At 35.3% G+C, this 17,456-nt stretch overlaps 1 long non-coding RNA gene across 1 annotated transcript in view; it reads left to right on the top strand.

The window, feature by feature from the left end:
• LOC140683959 (uncharacterized) overlaps positions 1-17,456 on the top strand; it is a 117,446-nt gene that overhangs the window by 57,197 nt on the left and 42,793 nt on the right. The window contains exon 4 of the long non-coding RNA XR_012055656.1: positions 14,510-14,583. This is a non-coding gene — a long non-coding RNA (uncharacterized lncRNA). The remainder of the gene's footprint in view (positions 1-14,509; positions 14,584-17,456) is intronic.

The raw sequence follows: 17,456 nt of genomic DNA, 5'->3' as shown, positions 1-17,456 counted from the left end.
TTGAAAAGGCCATTGACTAAGTGTTCATTTTCCATTGAGCATTATGAGCATATTTCAAGAGAGGAATGATGCCCAAGTGTTAAATTGTCTTTGGAAAGTTACATATTTTTTGTCTGTATGGCCCAGCCTGAATGGCTGAATGTCTGATCCCTACATAAGATTGCCCTTTGGAAAATAGTCCCCACATGTGTTTTTTACAATTTGTTCAATAATTTAAAGTTCGCTCTTTTTTTTTCCCCCGTAACACTTCAAAATTCTTAAATTACAGTATTTTAGGAAAATAATTTTATATTATTCTGATTTATATGCAGGCAATAGAGAAAAATCACCATTTAAAAATATAATTTGACTTTTCTAGAGGCATAAATCTGACACTGTCCCTCAGAAAATGTGGACTTTCTGCAAAGAGACTAGAGTCACCCAGTCACCTGCCTGCACAGCTAGACAAAAAAGAGAGATATTTTATAGATATTTTAAAAACACACTTTGAAACTGAACAAGAAATCTGCATTTCAAAATCCAATTATGTTAGCAATGCCATTTTATGATTTCAACAAGAATAATAATTGTTAAACAAATGGAGGCAGAGAGAAGAAATTAGAAACATTGTTTATCTGAAAAGAAAAAAAAAAAAAAGAAAGACAGTAACACATTGTGTTTGTGTTCTAATTTGAAGGCATTCTTCCTGGCACACACACATAAATGGGGAAAAAGGAGTAGAAATAAAAGAATACAGAAAAATTTTACTTTACTTGATGTATTTTACTATACTGTATCACAATCACATATAACTAAAGCTAAACAAATATTGCTAGTGCTAGAGAGAGGTTGATCATACCTCCCCTGTGCTCCCTGTGCATCCTTTGATAACAAAGAAGGTGATGCTTTGTATTATGCTGCTTATCATCACATTTCCTTGACTATTTAAGCCAAAAATAAAAGGAATCAGCAAACTTAATAAATCAAATATTAAAATAGAAAAACTATAATTCTATTTTCCCTATTGCATGGCAGAGTTTGCACTCATCTCTGTCTTTTTCTGTATTCAGTTATTGATACCAAATTAGTGAGATGATACACAAGTGATTATCTGCCATTTTGTATTGGACATCCTCTCTTCAAAAGCAATAAATTATCTGAAGGCTCTTACAGTGACAGAAATATTAACCATTGTTAAATTATACTGTAGCATATAACACAATTTTAATTATAGTTAGAATTAAAAATTTTGAAGCATGAATTTCACCCTAGATATTTAAGTAGTTATTTGAGCTACTGTTACTGCAAGTGGGATTGTGCCAGGTACTAGATAAATTCATTGCTTGATAGATAGATCTTTTCTGGTGTGATACGAAAATTGTAGTTGCTGAGGGACTTTTCACTGACTCCAAGTGTTTTGGGTGAAGCCTTTTGTTACTGTGCCTTTCTTGGTTATTTTTAGAAACATGCTGAACTGTATTCTAGGAAGCACTTACAGAGACTCCCAGTTAGGGGGGAGCAGGGGATGAAACAGGAGTTTGCAGCTTCTTACTCTAGGTGCTAAGATTTGCCTCACAAAATATCAGAAAAAGCCAAGCCAACACTCAGTCAATATTTTGTTTGTTTCATTTTGCAATATGTCTGGGCTCTCTACCTAAATCCAAGTAACAGAAGGGTTGCATTTGGGCTGCAGTATATCATGTTTCTGAAAAAGAGAGAGCAAAGTGGCATGGAAATTGAAGAGTTAGAAGCCTTAAAGGGTTATTCTGAAGTGGAGGGTAGAAGCAAAAGGAGGATAAAGATTGTAAATCCCTAGAGACAGATTTATAAAATCATCCACAGGGAGTTCTTTATGAAATCCCTCAAATAAACCAATATTCTCTGTCTTATGCACTTTCTCACAAAAGCATGTTTTCCAATATCTGTGTCCTTACAAATATTTTTATGCTTTTGTAGCCACTACAGTAGCGCCAGTGCAGTGTAAAAATCAAATTATCTACACTACTTTTAATTCCATATATGGGGGCAAGGTATTATTCCCAAAATGATATAAAGTAATAAGAAGGTGGAGTTTTTAAAGAAACTGCAGTATGATTCTATGATTCTATCATCCTCTCATCAGCAGAAAACAATCACCTTTGTCTGATATAACACATGATAGAAGCTGTAAAAGAGATCGGTCTGGAATGGGCTAGTAATAACTGGAGAGAAGCATCCATTTGGTGGAGTGCTCTCTAGGCAACAAAAATATGTAGACAGATAAATATTTCCCATTTGTTTTTGTGGTTGTTTTTTTCCTAGAAGTAGAACTGTCAGTGGTTCAATTAGTAGCTCATAGACCTTAGCATTGTGAACTTTTCTCCTTGATGATTATAGCAAACACAGTTTATAACAAATGAATTTATTTATAATTTTTATAAATTATGAACTTCTGCTCAGTAGGCAAATGTGCAGTAGCTGGCACATCTTTTTGTCCTTGACTCTGTATAAGATGATGAATGTTTCTGCATTTAATAGAAAGATTTGTCTCTTCTGAAACTGAAATTCATAGATGTTTTACTATAGTGGTCTTGTCATGTGAAAACACCTGTTAATGCTAACTTAGGAAAGAAAAATGTAAATGTTGGTCCTCTAAAAGTATTCACATGGTGTCCCTCTTCAAATCAAGTTTTTTCTTTGGATGTATGTGATGTTGCAGGCCTGTGCAAGCATTTTTCTTAAGTATGCAATAAGTGTGAGAACTTTTACATTTTTGAAAAGACAGAAGGTCCAAAATAAAGTTCCCATGGAATCTGATCTTTTCTGCTTTGAGTACTCCAATAATATTTTTGCTACAAAGAAATAACAAATAACTTTTTAATAGCTGTGCTGATGAATAGGCGGGCAAATATGCTGTTAAGGTTTCTGAAACTGTAATAGTTTATGGTATCACCATATATATAGCAGTGCTGTAAATTTCAGGAGTTCTAAGATTGATTCATATTGAGCTCAACACCTTCATCCATTATAAATACCAAATCTTTTGATTTTAACTACATCTTTACAGATGTTTATATAGTTGCAACAAATAAGGAAGGATGAGACACAGAAATGCATCCAAATAGTGTACTGAAATAGTGTACGGATAATAATAATAGGAAATTGAATCTTAAATAATTTGAATATTAATTCTGTTCTAGGGACATTAGATTATACTTTTTCTTTAGAAACAGGATAGTTTAAAAGAAAAACAAAATTAAAAGTTATTGAGTTGGCTGCTTCCACCTATAGAGAACTTCTTCTCATAGAGATAATAAGCCACATCAAGCCAGTATGTAAGTGAAATCCTTATTGAAAGTTCTTCTGACTTCCACATGTGTATATACTGGCTGAGTTTGATCTTACATAATCCAAACCTAAGGGAAAAAAATCTTAGTGTAGGATTTTGAATCTTTTATGCTTTACTATGATTTCCGATACAGCACTTTAAAAGCTTTCAGTGTCATTGTACTTATTTTACATATATTCTAGGCCATTCTCTGCAGAGTTAAGACATGGTTTTGATTTTTCTAAACCCAAAATAAATAAATAATCTCTCTCAGATTCTATTTAGAAAAATAACTTACACCATAACAGCAAGAAATCTATAGACAAGCTCATGGGAACAGTGTAACTTGCAGGAACAGGATCAGAAAAACACTTCTTCAAGGCGATAAAGCAGTACTGCAGTGACCAAAAGGAATGATTTAGCTTCTACAAGGTGAGTTATTTTCAGAGAGCTACAGAAACACTTATCAAAACCTTCAACATGATGCAGAAACATTACACTGCATATGTGACAGATTTCTTAGGAATCTTCTGGCCTAAGTTCTACCAGCTGTGTGATGCTCCCAGCTGATTTCTGACAAGTTGAAGTCCCCCATAAGGACAAGAGTAGTTGACTTGGAATTGTCTCCTGATTCCTCAAAAAAAAATTTTTTTTACATCAGCATTCTGAACTGGGGAGCTGTAGTAGACTACCATTGTGGAATCCACATTATTTGTTTGCCCCTTGATTTTTACCCAGAGGCTCTCAACTGTGCCAATGCCTACTGTGAGCTCCATACATTCTGTCCCTTCCATTACACACAGAGCCATACCTGCCCATGTTCTGTCCTGTGTATCCCTCCAGAACAGCCTATAACAATCCAACAGGGTGCTCTGATCACAGGACTCACCCATCGGGTTTCCCTTATGCAGGTGATAGCAAATACCTGGGCCAAAGCTTGGAGCTTGTCTTGTTTGTTCCTCATTCTGCCTGCATTAGTGTAGAAACATTTCAGGTGGTTCTTTGCAGCCACAACACCTCCTGGAGCTGATTAAAGGATCCCATTATTGATCATTTCCTCAAGTTTAGGCACAATATCCTCTTGCTGATGATGCTGGCAAGTCAGGTATTTTCCCTTTCTCCCTTCCAAACTAGTTAATGGCACTCCTTCAGCAGAGCTTTTGTAGCTTAATCTCATGATTGTTGAATTTTTCTAACGTATATTTTCTCTAAGATAAAATTACAAGTGAAGATTTCTGTAATGTATAAAAGAATAATAATTTAGGTGATAAAAAAGTTCCTGTGATAGCTGCTGTCTGCACTGTGAATCAATGTATTTTGTAGGAACTTTCCAAAGTTACAAAAAGGAGAAAACTGAATATCATCATATTTCCAATAAGTATTTTGACTTTTCCTAGTTACAACATGGGTTGCATACTTACCAGAATCACGGTGACTTCCTGGCCAAATCATAGCTTTTTATTCTGTAGGAAATTCTGAAAAATACATTAATAACTAATTTTTTTCCCAATAAGTAGAAATGAATTTGTGTTTGTATATAGCACACCAAATTTCAGTAGGGTTTTTTTTGCATTAAATTTTTTTAATACACTTAAAAATGACATGTTTTAAACTCTGGGAAGTGTAGCATCTTCTTTAAGTGTTGCTCCTCTCAGTCCTTACTTATTCCTAAGTATTCCTAAGAACAAGTTTTCAGTTATGCTAAAAAAATCAGTGAGGTTCTTTACAAAATATTTTGTTTAAGCCTATAATTCTATGAATTGAAACCCAAAGTTGTATTTCCTTAGAGTATGAAAGTTATCATAGAATTTAAAATCTATATATAATTACTCACCCAAATCCTAACCCAAATCACAGCTTTGCTTTGAATGTTATTGTGGATTTAGGGATATTTCTCACCACAAAGCTGATGTAGTAGCTCATAGAAATAGCTTTGGGAAGAGGGTGGTTTTGTGCTTTGTGCAATGAAACAGATTAATGGAAATGTTCAAATACATCTCTGCATGGGGGATAAAGTAATTTGTGTTACATTATTGATCATCTTCCATACTGGGCATTAGTACAAATGTGGAGGACAAATTTATCTTTGATTATATTCCTAATATTTTAATTTACTGTCCATGGCATATAGGTAGCTCAGAGACAGATTGTCATGGTACAAATATGCTTATATCTCTTTCTGTTTCAAAGAAACATAAATTTTAATTTTCAGTGAAATAATGTTTTTCCAGAAATTTATCCCTCTGGGCAAAGTACTGTCACAATTATGAAGAGTAGTCCCATTGCATTGAAGAATGAATTCTCAGCTATTTCACAGGGCTGTGAAACAATGCAAGAGCTCTTGAGCTGGATCAAAACAGTAGTGTCTAATATAATTTATTTGCAATCATTCCATCGCTACAATTTTCAGAAGTAAAACTGCTCTCAATTCAGTTATTCAAGCATTGTTGAGAACACTCCCTAGAAAAGAAAAGTGGGCAGAAACTTTAATTATCTTTTTCTATTTTTTAATGAGTTATGGGAGTTGGTCAGCTGCACACATAGGGCACAATTTATGCAGTGCATATATTGTGAACTAAATTGTTCAACTGTACAACACTTCAGCTCCTCTAGACAGCACAGAACCTGGCAAGGGGCCAAAAAATCTAAAGGAATTTATGCATGTGCTAACCTCCTAAAATAAAAATTGCTCAGTGATGCTTCCATTTGTGAGGTATCTCCTTCTGACCTGGAGTGTGTGGGAGCCCTAGTATGCTCTGCATGCAGGTCCAAAGCTGCTCCCCTCTGACAAATGAGACCCATCAACTATCCAAAGCCTACCCAGAGAAGGACTGCAGTAGCTTGAGAAACCAAATCTAATAAATGTTTTCCAAATGAGATAGATGCAAAAGCAAGTGCCACACAATCTGTGAGTGCTGCAGTGTTGTGGTACGATCCCTACTGGGTGTTGTTGGTGGAGCTGTAGGATACTGTGCTGCAGCAGAGACTCAGACTGCTGGAGCAGTGATTTCTTTCAAAGTGAACAGAGGCACCACACTTTAAGGCAGGGTAGGACATTAGATACATGCATGGGTTTATAATTCTCCATTGGTTTGCTCCAGACTGCTTTCCTCCCTTTCTCCTCATAGCTAGTGCATTAGGATTATTCTCAGCAGGTGGCTAATTCCTTTCCATGCTGCTTGTAGGAAGCCAAGTAGGTCTCTGAGTTCTCTGGGTTAGGATCAGATAGTGTGCTTTTAGTTTTGTATGTGTGATCTCTGCTTCAGAAGTATAGTTCTGCCAAAGGTAAAAGAGGGTTTTTTTGAAGAGAATCTGGAGAGGTTGGTGAAATAAATGCAAAGCAACCTTTTGAATTATGTGTGATGCTGCATGTCTTTCACTGAGTTGTAGAGAACATCAGTGCTGAGGTTATCCATCTGCTGTTTCCACCCACTGAGAGAATATTTAAATTCTGGTGACAGATTATGAAATATATAATGAAATTTCTCTAAGGCTGGTGCTTCTGAAAAAGAAAAAAAAAAGAAATAAGAGAATTTCATAAGATAGTAAACATCTCCTGCTTTGCATGCTGTACAACCGGACAGGTGTTTTGTGAAGAATCCCCAGGGAATGTCTACATTGATGTAAACAGGAAGGAGTTTTCATTTCATGAATCACTAGATTGTCAGTGATGCATTATAGCTTGTCACAGATATTATGGAGCAAAAATGAGGTATTACCCTGAGTTTTATGCCCCCATGACTAGAAAATTTGAACCAGGGGATTTGTATATTTTAACTGTAATCATTAATGGTATTTTTTTTTTTAACTGCAATTGTAACTATAAGTATTTTTGAGGCAATTTTTCTTTGTATAATTTCTAATTGGATATAGCAATTAACATTAACATTTTCTCAATGGTAGCTCCTCTTTTTTCAAAGGCAAAATATGACAGTACTGAATATCAAGCAGTTGCTTTGTGAATAAATACTGTAACACATTAGTATAAAGACTTGTGAGTTGATCTCTGAATAGTGATAGATAAAATAGCCCTAAAATATACACTGTGTGTAGTAGTAGGTGTACTGGAGAACTAGGCATTTATGAGTGACACTGTGAAGTAGGAAACACTTTTGTACCCCTCATCATGCTCAATAAAACACATTGGTAGAAACTGGTGGAGAAGGTAATGACATTTGCTTACTCTTCCTAGCACAAAGGAGCAGAAGACTAGAGGAATAGTCATATAAGGCAGAGAAAATAGCATTCTTCAACAGTGCTTAATACTGCTGTAGAAAGAGTGTGGGATTGTTGGTGTTTGGCATTGTTTACCCCATCTTGGTGGTCATTAATTTCACTGAGGTATATATGAGTGATAGACCTACTTGTGCAAGATTTGAGGAAACGGTACTGGACTTTACAAAATTAAAATTAAGTGTGTGGCTATTTGTACAGTTCTTTTTGGTTTGGACTTGTTTTATTTGCTTCCGAAAGTCTCTCACTGAAGTGTGTCAGTCTGGTGTTCACATCTTGGTACATAACCTTGAACTTTAAGCATAAACCTGTTGTAAACTGTTTGCTTGGGGTGTTTGTACTAGCTAAACATAACACAGCCACTTCTTTAAAATGGTATTTTATTATTATTATTGAATACATTGTATAAAATGAATATGCAAATGAACTTGGAGTTTATTCACTTTTGTGTGGTAGAATTTTGCCTATGATTGTTTCCAGCTGTTACCACTTAGTGGCAGTCATTCAATAAGGGCAGAAAATATAACTATCACCTTTGCAAAAAATATTTTTGACCTTGTGAATTTCCAAAATTTCATTCCATTAATTTGAAAGCTAAGATTTAATGAAGTGAACATCAGGCAATCTGTAGCACTTAATCTACTAACTCAGCAAAACACCAAATTAATTCAAATTTGAAAAGGCCTCTCCATCTGTAGCAAAAGCATGTTATCAATTACATATTGAATTAAATAAGAGATAGGAATATTTTTGAAAGCTTGAAATTTATGGTTTCATTAGACTGAAAAATTAAACCTAAAAATGTGTAAAAATCCACATTAATAATTTAGTTTTAGCACATAAATGCAAATGGCTTGGAACTGAGCTTCATTTCAGACTGTGAGTAGTAATTACCTAGTGACACCTCATGAGGTTCATTAGAACCCTGCTTTTAATAGAAGTGGGGAGCACAAGAGATCTGCACAAATATGAAGATTATGGTATTCAATCACCACAAAGTGGTAATGATAAAAGTTCATTAGATAAGATTTCCAAATATGAAATCCAAGAAGACAATCAATATGAGTGAGTTAAATTATAATTTAAAAGTATTTTATTTAGCAAGTTCTCTTTTTTTTCTGTTCATGAATGGGTTGCTTTTTATTAATTATTTTGTTTCTTGATATGATAATATTCAACAATTAGTAGATGGAAAATTCTTTCTTCCAAAGTGTTGATCTTATACAAGGTCAGTCTACAACTGGATTTAGTTTTTCATTAGTTTTCCATCATTTTTGATATTTAATAACTACTTTTATACAAAATTATTTCTGGTCCTTTTCTGGCCTATTCGCCACAAGATATATGTTCATATACAAATATACACATGAGAATTTATATTATGGTAGAAGTAAAGATACAGAGGGCTCCTCTTGACCAGAATTTTACGTTGGTTTGAATTAGTATCTAAAAGGCAAGCACATGACAGAGGGTTTTAGGCTGCATGCATGCTATCTATAGAGATCAAAGTACAAAATTAAAATGACAATGAAAAGAGAAAGATCTACTTCTCTCTCTGCAAAGCAGATTATAGTTAAGGGGAACCTCTTCTGCTGTTCAAGTTTGCATATGTAATTCCAGTTAGTTAAATGGTTAAATCATTTTCTATACTTTCTCTTCTGGCTTACACCAGTGAACTCAGGTTCTGTATTTTTGCTTTTTTATTTGCAATCACTACCAAATAAATATGTTGCAAATACTCTGCCTATATATGTGTGAGGGAAATCCTTCTGATGACAGTTTTGTGAGCTTGTCTGGAATCCAACACAGTATTCAGGACCTCATGATCTACTGTGACATTTTATTCAGTAGAAAAAATGTACATCTACTACTCTTACAAAGCACCAAGGCCTTAACTTCTTTTCCGTTCTTTGTTTTATGCCCTCCTCATGTTCTTATATGCTGTCTTTTTGTTTATAACATAAAATTTTATGTCTTATTCCATTGCTTTGTCAGTTGGCTGTATCTCATGATATTCTCACCACTGCAGCTTTATCATCCGTGTGTTTATAACTATGCCAAGCATTACCCTTCCAGATTCCTCTTTCATCTGTTAGTATGCAGATCCAAATGTTCTCTTCTTTTTCTTTAGCTGCAAAAAGCTTGTGCTTGTACAAAGTGGAAGGTTCACTAAAGAAAGGTTCTTAAACAGTTTGGGTAACTTCACAAATGGCCTACACAAGTTGCAATTCAGATAGTGTATGTTATTATTGCACATCAGCAATTGACTTTTTAATCACCCCAAATGTCCAATTGCATGTCTTGAAACCTGCTGATCTTTCCATTAATTTGAGGATTGAGGGCTGTTTCAGAAGATAATAATTTTAAAGTTACATCTTTAAAGCACATAAGGCTTACAGTTGAATATGCCCAAACAATATTGAAAATCAAGGATGATTCTTGGAGAATGCTTCTTTTGGTTGGGCAGATGGTTTTATATTATTTCATATATTTTCTCATAAAAGCCAGAATTTTCAGTCATTATGCTACTCTAGATAGTCTCAGCAATAATATGTTTACTAATCTATTTTAACTTCTATATTGTTTCCTCTTTTAGACCACAAGTTTCACTGGTTGTGGTATTCTGAAATTCCCATTTTTCTTACACTGTATAACAATTCCTATACCATGTGGATCTTAACCAGCACATTCAATTTTACACGCAGTTCTTTACCCAGTGGTCATTACACCATGCAGTTATAGCCTTAACAAAGTATTAGTGCCACTGTTTATCTCATTAAATTTCTCCTAAAGATGGATTTCTTTCAGCACAATTGCTGCTTCATTGCATTAAAAAAGATTTTTCTATACTTTTACTAAAACTTGCTCTGTAGTTTCTCATTAACCTGTTTTCCCCAGAAAGGTTATAATCCCTTCCAGTCCTATTGTGTGTAATTCACAAATTTCACAGAATGACATTTCTATAGCATCCAAATTCTCCATACTTAGACTTGAAGAGAAGTAACATTAAGATCAAAATGCTTGGGTCTGTCCTGTCTCATCAGCAACTGACCTCAGAGAAGATATTTTTATTTAATCCAATAGAAAATTGGATAGATCATAGAAGAGTATGGGTTGAAAGCAGCCTTTAAAATTTATCTAAAACAACCCTCCTGCAATGAGCAGGGACATCTTCAACTAGATCAGGTTGCTCAGAGCCCTGTCCAATGTGACTGAATGTTCCTAGGGTGAAGGCATCTATCTGGGAACCTGTGCCAGTGTTTCACCACCCTCATTGTAAAAAATTTTCTCCTTACATGTAGTGTGAATCTACCCTACTTTAGTTTAAAACCATTAACCTTTGCAACAGAGTCTGCTGAAATATTTCTACCCGTCTCTTTTATGAGCCCCCTTTAGATGCTGTAAAGCTGCAATAAGGTCTTCCTGGAACTTTGTCTTCTCTCCCAGCATTTCCTCATGGGAGAAGTGCTCCATCCCTCTAATCATCTTGATGTTTCTGCTCTGGACTTTCTCCAACAGATCCATGTTCTCCCTGTGTTGGGGGCCCCAGAGCTGGATGCAGCATTGCAGGTGGAACTTGAGCAGAGCAGAGGGGCAGAATCTCCTCCCTCCCCTGCTACCCGTGCTGCTTTGGATGCAGCCCAGGGAATGGATGGCTTTCTGCAAGATCCTTCTAGAACAGAGTCCTTTTTCAAGCGCTCCAATCATTCATAAAATCTTTGAGATCAAATAGTGAAAAAAAATTTGCTGTTGATCTCAAATTACTTTTGATTTCCTTGAAAGCTTTTCTGATTTAATAAATTGTTCACAAGTAGTGCTTACACTGAGAGGAAGTTGAAAACTCTCATTATCTCACAAATTAATTCTAATGTCTTCTTTGATATTAAGTGGTCTGTAGGTGAATCCAAGCTCATTTGTTGCTGCAACAGTTTGTAAGACTGTCCCTAAAATCTGAACCTGTCCATCATAAAAATTTTTGCAATCTAAGAAACAGTGCCTCCAGGCTTTCAAAAGAAACCCAAAAAAACCCAACCAACCAACCAAACAAAAAACCAACAACAAAAAAAAAAAAAAAACCAAAAAAACCAACCCCCCCAAGAAACCAAAAAAATCCCCAGCTGCTTCCTTTTCCAGCCATTTGTCTAGACTGAAATACAAAAAAAAATTATGCAACTTACAGCATCTGTGTCATGTAGCACTAGAACTGTTAATGACTGAAGGTCAAAGTGAAAAAATCCCAAAACTTAAAGCCTTTCTGGTTATAAATCTCTGCTTAGTTAGAGTCAAACCATATAATATTGACACTTACATAATAAAATACTTTATTGTATTAATACTTTAGAAATTACTAGTCTTTTCATCTTTGAAGAATGAATATTCAGAAAATATATATGAGACTCTCAGGACTGACCCTGGAATTGTTTGAAAACAAAAAATGAAGTTAATTTAATAATGACTGTCCAACAAATGAATAATTAAAAAGACTGCTTTATTTAGTGGGACAATAATGTATTATCTATAATGAACATGTGTGACCCTTTGCAATCTCTAGTTGCATCTGACAGCTATTCTCAAAATAGCTGACTCACAATATTTCTGAGTTTGCAGTCAGATGCATTGTTTCAGATGTGGCTCAGCTGTTTAAAAAGTTGGTTAATAGCTTCTTCTAGGACATCATCATCTGTGAGAATTATCAACCCCTTGTGAGAGCTATCACCACTTATTTGCTGACCTAGGAGAACACCCACTCACTACTAATTTGCTTCTGTAAAATTATCTGGGTTAGAAAACACCCCTACTATTAGCCTATGCTAGTGCTGAGTGCTGATAGCCAGGTTAAGCCAATAGACCTGAGGGAATGTTGATGGGAGGGGAAGGAAAGAGTGATGAAGAGTGGAGAAACAGTGCAGTTTTAACCCAGCTGTAGCCTAAAAAAGCACACCAAACCACTGTCTTGTATAATCGCAAAGATATTCTTGTACTACACTGTTCCATTACTTAAGAACAATAATTCTGGCTGGCCCATGAGATGTCCAGTTAGTTAAAAACTTGTGAATAAATTTCTTGCATAAGATTTATTCTAATGTGCTGTTACTTCACTTCCCATTTGGTAGTCAGTAAAAAAAACTACCACCACCCCCTCCCCCCCAAAAAAAAAGTCAGATGCATGTGATCACTATGGATGGCTGGCATATTTGATCAGAGTGATACAGTTAAGTTGGATTACTGCTGAGGAACAAGAATAATGTAGAGGACACACATGCAAATTCAATGTTTGTAATTAATGACAGTGTACAGATAATTTTAGACGTGAATTGAAATATGTTCTTGTATGCCCCAGAAGTAAAATAAATCTGTTGAGGCTCTGGGCTAGGAAATATTATTATATAGATGATGTAGCAGAGAGTTGTGTTTTATGTTTATTAATAAATCTCCAAAGTTAAGAAACATTGGACCAAATTTACACCAAGATGTGAATCTGGCATTTTTTAGCTCATTTAACCCTATTAATGTAACTGATGTTACTAAGATATTTCTCAGATTGTACTTATATAAACACACTCAGAGTGTAAATCAAGAGCCCTTTAGTGCTCCCAACTTCTGGCTTAAAAGAATTTTGCTTACTTTGGAAAGATTAATTCTCTATTTCCAAACAGTTAAAATACCATCCAGCCTAACACAATTTTTTTAGAATTATCACAAAAATTAATTCAGTTCAATTTTCTTTTTTTAATTCCACTACCTGTTACAATTTAATTCTAACACAATGTAAGCAGTACCATAAAATGAAAATTCTTGTGATTAATTGTCGCTAGAATGACCCTTGGCATTATAAATATGTAAATATTGGATATTTCTTCAGTATGATGGCTTTTACTCAATATTGCAAAAATAAAGATCAGTTTAAACATACATTAGTAGAAAACAAGCAAGTTTTAATGGTTTAATTTGGAAAAGGCTATGCAATTAAAACCAGACAGCTGTTGTGGAAACCTTAAGGTTTAATGGGAAAAGTTATAAATCATGATTTATGGAGAGAGTGCAATTTCTTGGAATGGATCAAGCTGGAATTAAACCTATTCCAAAAGTGTACTTTAAAAGTTTTTTATATAACTTTACATGATCTGCAAAATGTCACTTAAATGGTAGCCAGGGATATAATTTGTGCTTCCCGCGAGAAAACAGAAACAAAATTAATGCTAAAGAGAATGTAAAGCAATTGCATTTTCCAGTCATCAATTTATCCTCACAATATCTCTACAAAGTCCTTTTTTGCTGCAGTTATTATTTTTTACACTAACATTATGTATTTGTATAAGTCATGATGTATCTGGGGTCTTTGACCTTCATGTGATCATAGATCTAGGATGCAATCTGTACCCCAAACTAGCAAACAACAGAACAGCATTTTATTTCAGAGTTCATCTTCAGAGTGAGAATGTACATGTAGGTAGAGGGTTTAGTGTGGGGGAAAGAACTCAGTTTACCAGCACAACCTTAGTTTGCCAGCCCCTCCTCTTGCTGACAAGGTTGAGCAGTAAGCAGATGTTGCATGACTGGATGCTTATATGGATCTGTTAATGGCTGAATATGTTAATTATGCCCATTGCAAAAATTTTATTTCGGGACATTTGTCATTATAGGATATTTCGACATATAGGATATTTGTCAAGGGACAAATCATAGGGACAGATTATCAATAACTGAACTTGTCCCACAGCAGAGGAATGTGAAATTGTCAATAGAATGTCGATGGATGAGAAAATCTTGGGCAATAGCTTCTTAGCCTTGTCATGAAATGGTAGAAGCAGAACTTCTGACAGATTTTTTATTTCCTGATGCTTTCAGTGTCCTCTTGGATGGCAATGTGTCCTCATTTCTAGAAGGCCCAAAGTATCAGTCTTCAACATCTCCTTTTTCTTCCACTTTGCTGGAGCAAGAAAGATATTCAGCAATGTCACAGAGATAATTTTCTTTTATGTATTCCAGAAATGGTGATAACCAGCAGAGAAGACTGAGATTGGTACCTGTATGTTTTTCAGTTGCCAGAGGCTTCACAGAAGGTAAGCTATTACTCAAGAGGGGAACTTGCACAAGTAAGAAAATATCCATTCTTTTGGAAATTATTGTTTAAGTCAAAACCAAGCTGCATGTTGTTTTCAGTGTCAGTTCTCTGTGTCAAAATCTGATTGAACAAGCCTATTGTGGGATTTATTTTGATGCTGACAAACATGCAGTATTACCACTGGTGCTACACACAGGAGCACAAGGCACATGAGTGCTGCCCTTTTCAGAGCTATTAGCATTCCAGAGACTGAGAAAGCACAGGAAAAAATAACCCAAAATATAAACACATAAGAATGATTCAAATTCAAGAAATTATTTAAATGAACAAGCAACAGAAATAAAAAACAGAGACCAAATATTGAGCAGCATACTCAATTTTCTAATCTATTTTCATAGCCTATTAGGCCTGTAAATCCACAGTAGGAGACACACAGAGATGCACATTTAGTTACACTAGGTTAGAACGGTAGTATTCTACAAAATGGATGAGCCCAATCATTTTTATCCTCATTTTCTGCGCTGTAAAATGATAAGCATGGAAAGATGATAAGCATGGAAAGATGCTGTGTAACTACTGTTCAGTACTTTTAGGAAATTGAAGCATTCTGGTTGTGTTTAGAAAAAGGAGATTGTTGATTGCTTAAATGAGGATTTGAGTCTTCATTTAGAAATGATTATCAGATCCATGGATGAGAGGAGCCTGAGTGTGAAAGTACATGTGCACATATATATACTGGAAAATTATACTTAAGAAAGACAGATGGCTCATTTTGTTTCACTTTTTCCATAAACCCAATATTTGAATCATGCTTTTCTGTGCATTCAGAGTTTCTTGCTCCACATTGTGGTGGGTTGGTCTTGCCTAAGAGTCAAACATCTACTTGGCCTATTACTACCTCTCCTAAACAGGGTAGAGGGGAGAAAAGAGGAAGAATAGTAGGGAGAAAGTTCATGGGTCAGGATAAAGGCAGGGAGATTGTGGATCAGTTACTGTCACGAGCAAAATGGGCTCAACTGGGAAAAGACAATCTAACCTACTCCTAATTAAAATAGACATTTATTAATTTGGGTAGTGGAAAACAGAAAGAAAACTGTTAAATCAACATCTTTTGCCCCAAGTCTGCCCTGACCCCCTTTCCTACGCTCTATATAATTCTTTCATTTCTTACTCTTCTAACCCTGCTCCAAGTGGTGCAGGAGTTTACATCAGCATATGCCAGTTTCTTACTGCCATGTACTGCCAGTATTGCTCCTTCCTCCTAACACTTCCGTGCTCCAGCATGGACCCTTCACAAGCTGCAGGGCAGATATCAGAGCTCCTCCTTTTCTGACGTCAGTTTTCTCACTCTTGTTTCTCACTCCATTTTCCCCTCCTCCATGTGCTGTCATTTTATGACTTTTTAAAAATGTATTTTTATGGAGGTGTCATCAGCTTGGCAGATATTTTCACTTGTGTCGTGTTGTGGGTCCATTGGAGCTGATTACACCTGATTGTGTCTGGCAATGAACAACCCCTGGCTCCTCCCACAGAGACCCTCTACAGCCCCACCTGGATACCTTCCACCTTGCCAAGACCTGGAAAATTTTGTAAAATTTTGATCATATATGAAATCCAGTTACTTTCCAATTTTTTTTGTTTCTCTCTGATGTACACCACAGGAGACCATTACTCTGAATTGAGTATGAAAGTTGAAACTGCAAAACTGTTGGTTAAAATTTTAAAAACACGGTCCAGAATACCAGCTGTATTGCTAAGTCTTTGCTTTCAGGAAACATAATTTCTTTTATTCCTTAGCTCTCATATCTTAAATTGCCATCTTTCCTCTCCCCAACAACATAGTTCTGAAATCTAGCATTAGTTAAGAAGAAAAAGTATAGCACCTCTGGAAAATTTAGCCTTAAAGATTTTAATTTTCAATAACTAAGATGCAATTAACCAATTACTTTTATTGTCTATTTCCCAGACATTAACACCTTTTAAAAATTCTGTTATAAACATCAATTGTTTATGATCCTGCAGTTGTAAGACAATGCTATTTGCAGCTTGGCAGGTGTTTAATCTCTGGTGACTGTGAGATAGGTAATTTATCTCTGCCTGAAAGCTCTTTGGTAGTATTTTGTATTTCCTGCCATTAGCAGTGAAGCTGCAGGTCTACTCACATCCATTTGGGCATAGAAGCCTGTTCTTCTAGTTCACCTTTGCAGCAGCTATTAGAATAAAAGATATCTTGGATTTTAGTCAGTGGACTAAGAATTTTTTAAGGATTAATAATCACAGTTCTGGCATGCTAATAAGAGAAAAACAAAGACTGAAAGACTGGGTGTTTGACCTTTTATGACAGGAACTTGCAAATCATACTGTTACAAGCTTTGCTTGCCTACAGCTTCAAAGTAAATAGCTACAAAATATTCTGCTATAGTGCTGAACTTTTAGAAAAAAATAGTAAAGAGAGATTCAGCTGCTGACAAAAGAGAAAATTCTTCACAAAGGGGGCATAGAGAAAAGCACAGCACAGAAAAGAAGCAATCAGAGAGGAAAGCTAATGCAGGAATGCAGTAAGAAGAGTACTTTATGTGCTGGATATGATAAAGGCTGGACAAAGCAAATTAATCACCTTCACTTGAGTAGCCTACTTTTTAATGAAGTACAAAGCTGTCAACAAAAGAGAAAATGTCACCAAATGTTAGCAGCAGAATAAGCACAATATCAATCAGAACATATTCCTTGAGATAAAAGTTGCATAAACTCTATGAAACTTTCCCAATCAAGTTCTAAAAGAAGAAAAAATCTTTACAGAGAAAATGTCAGTGCTAATACAGTCAAACAGAAAACTACACTACTGGGACAAAATGAAAAATAAAATTATCT

This window comes from Taeniopygia guttata, chromosome 4 (assembly GCF_048771995.1).
Source record: "Taeniopygia guttata chromosome 4, bTaeGut7.mat, whole genome shotgun sequence".
Lineage (NCBI taxonomy): Eukaryota > Metazoa > Chordata > Aves > Passeriformes > Estrildidae > Taeniopygia > Taeniopygia guttata.
The sequence above is the reverse complement of the archived record's forward strand: the minus strand, read 5'-3'. Positions and strand labels throughout refer to the sequence as shown.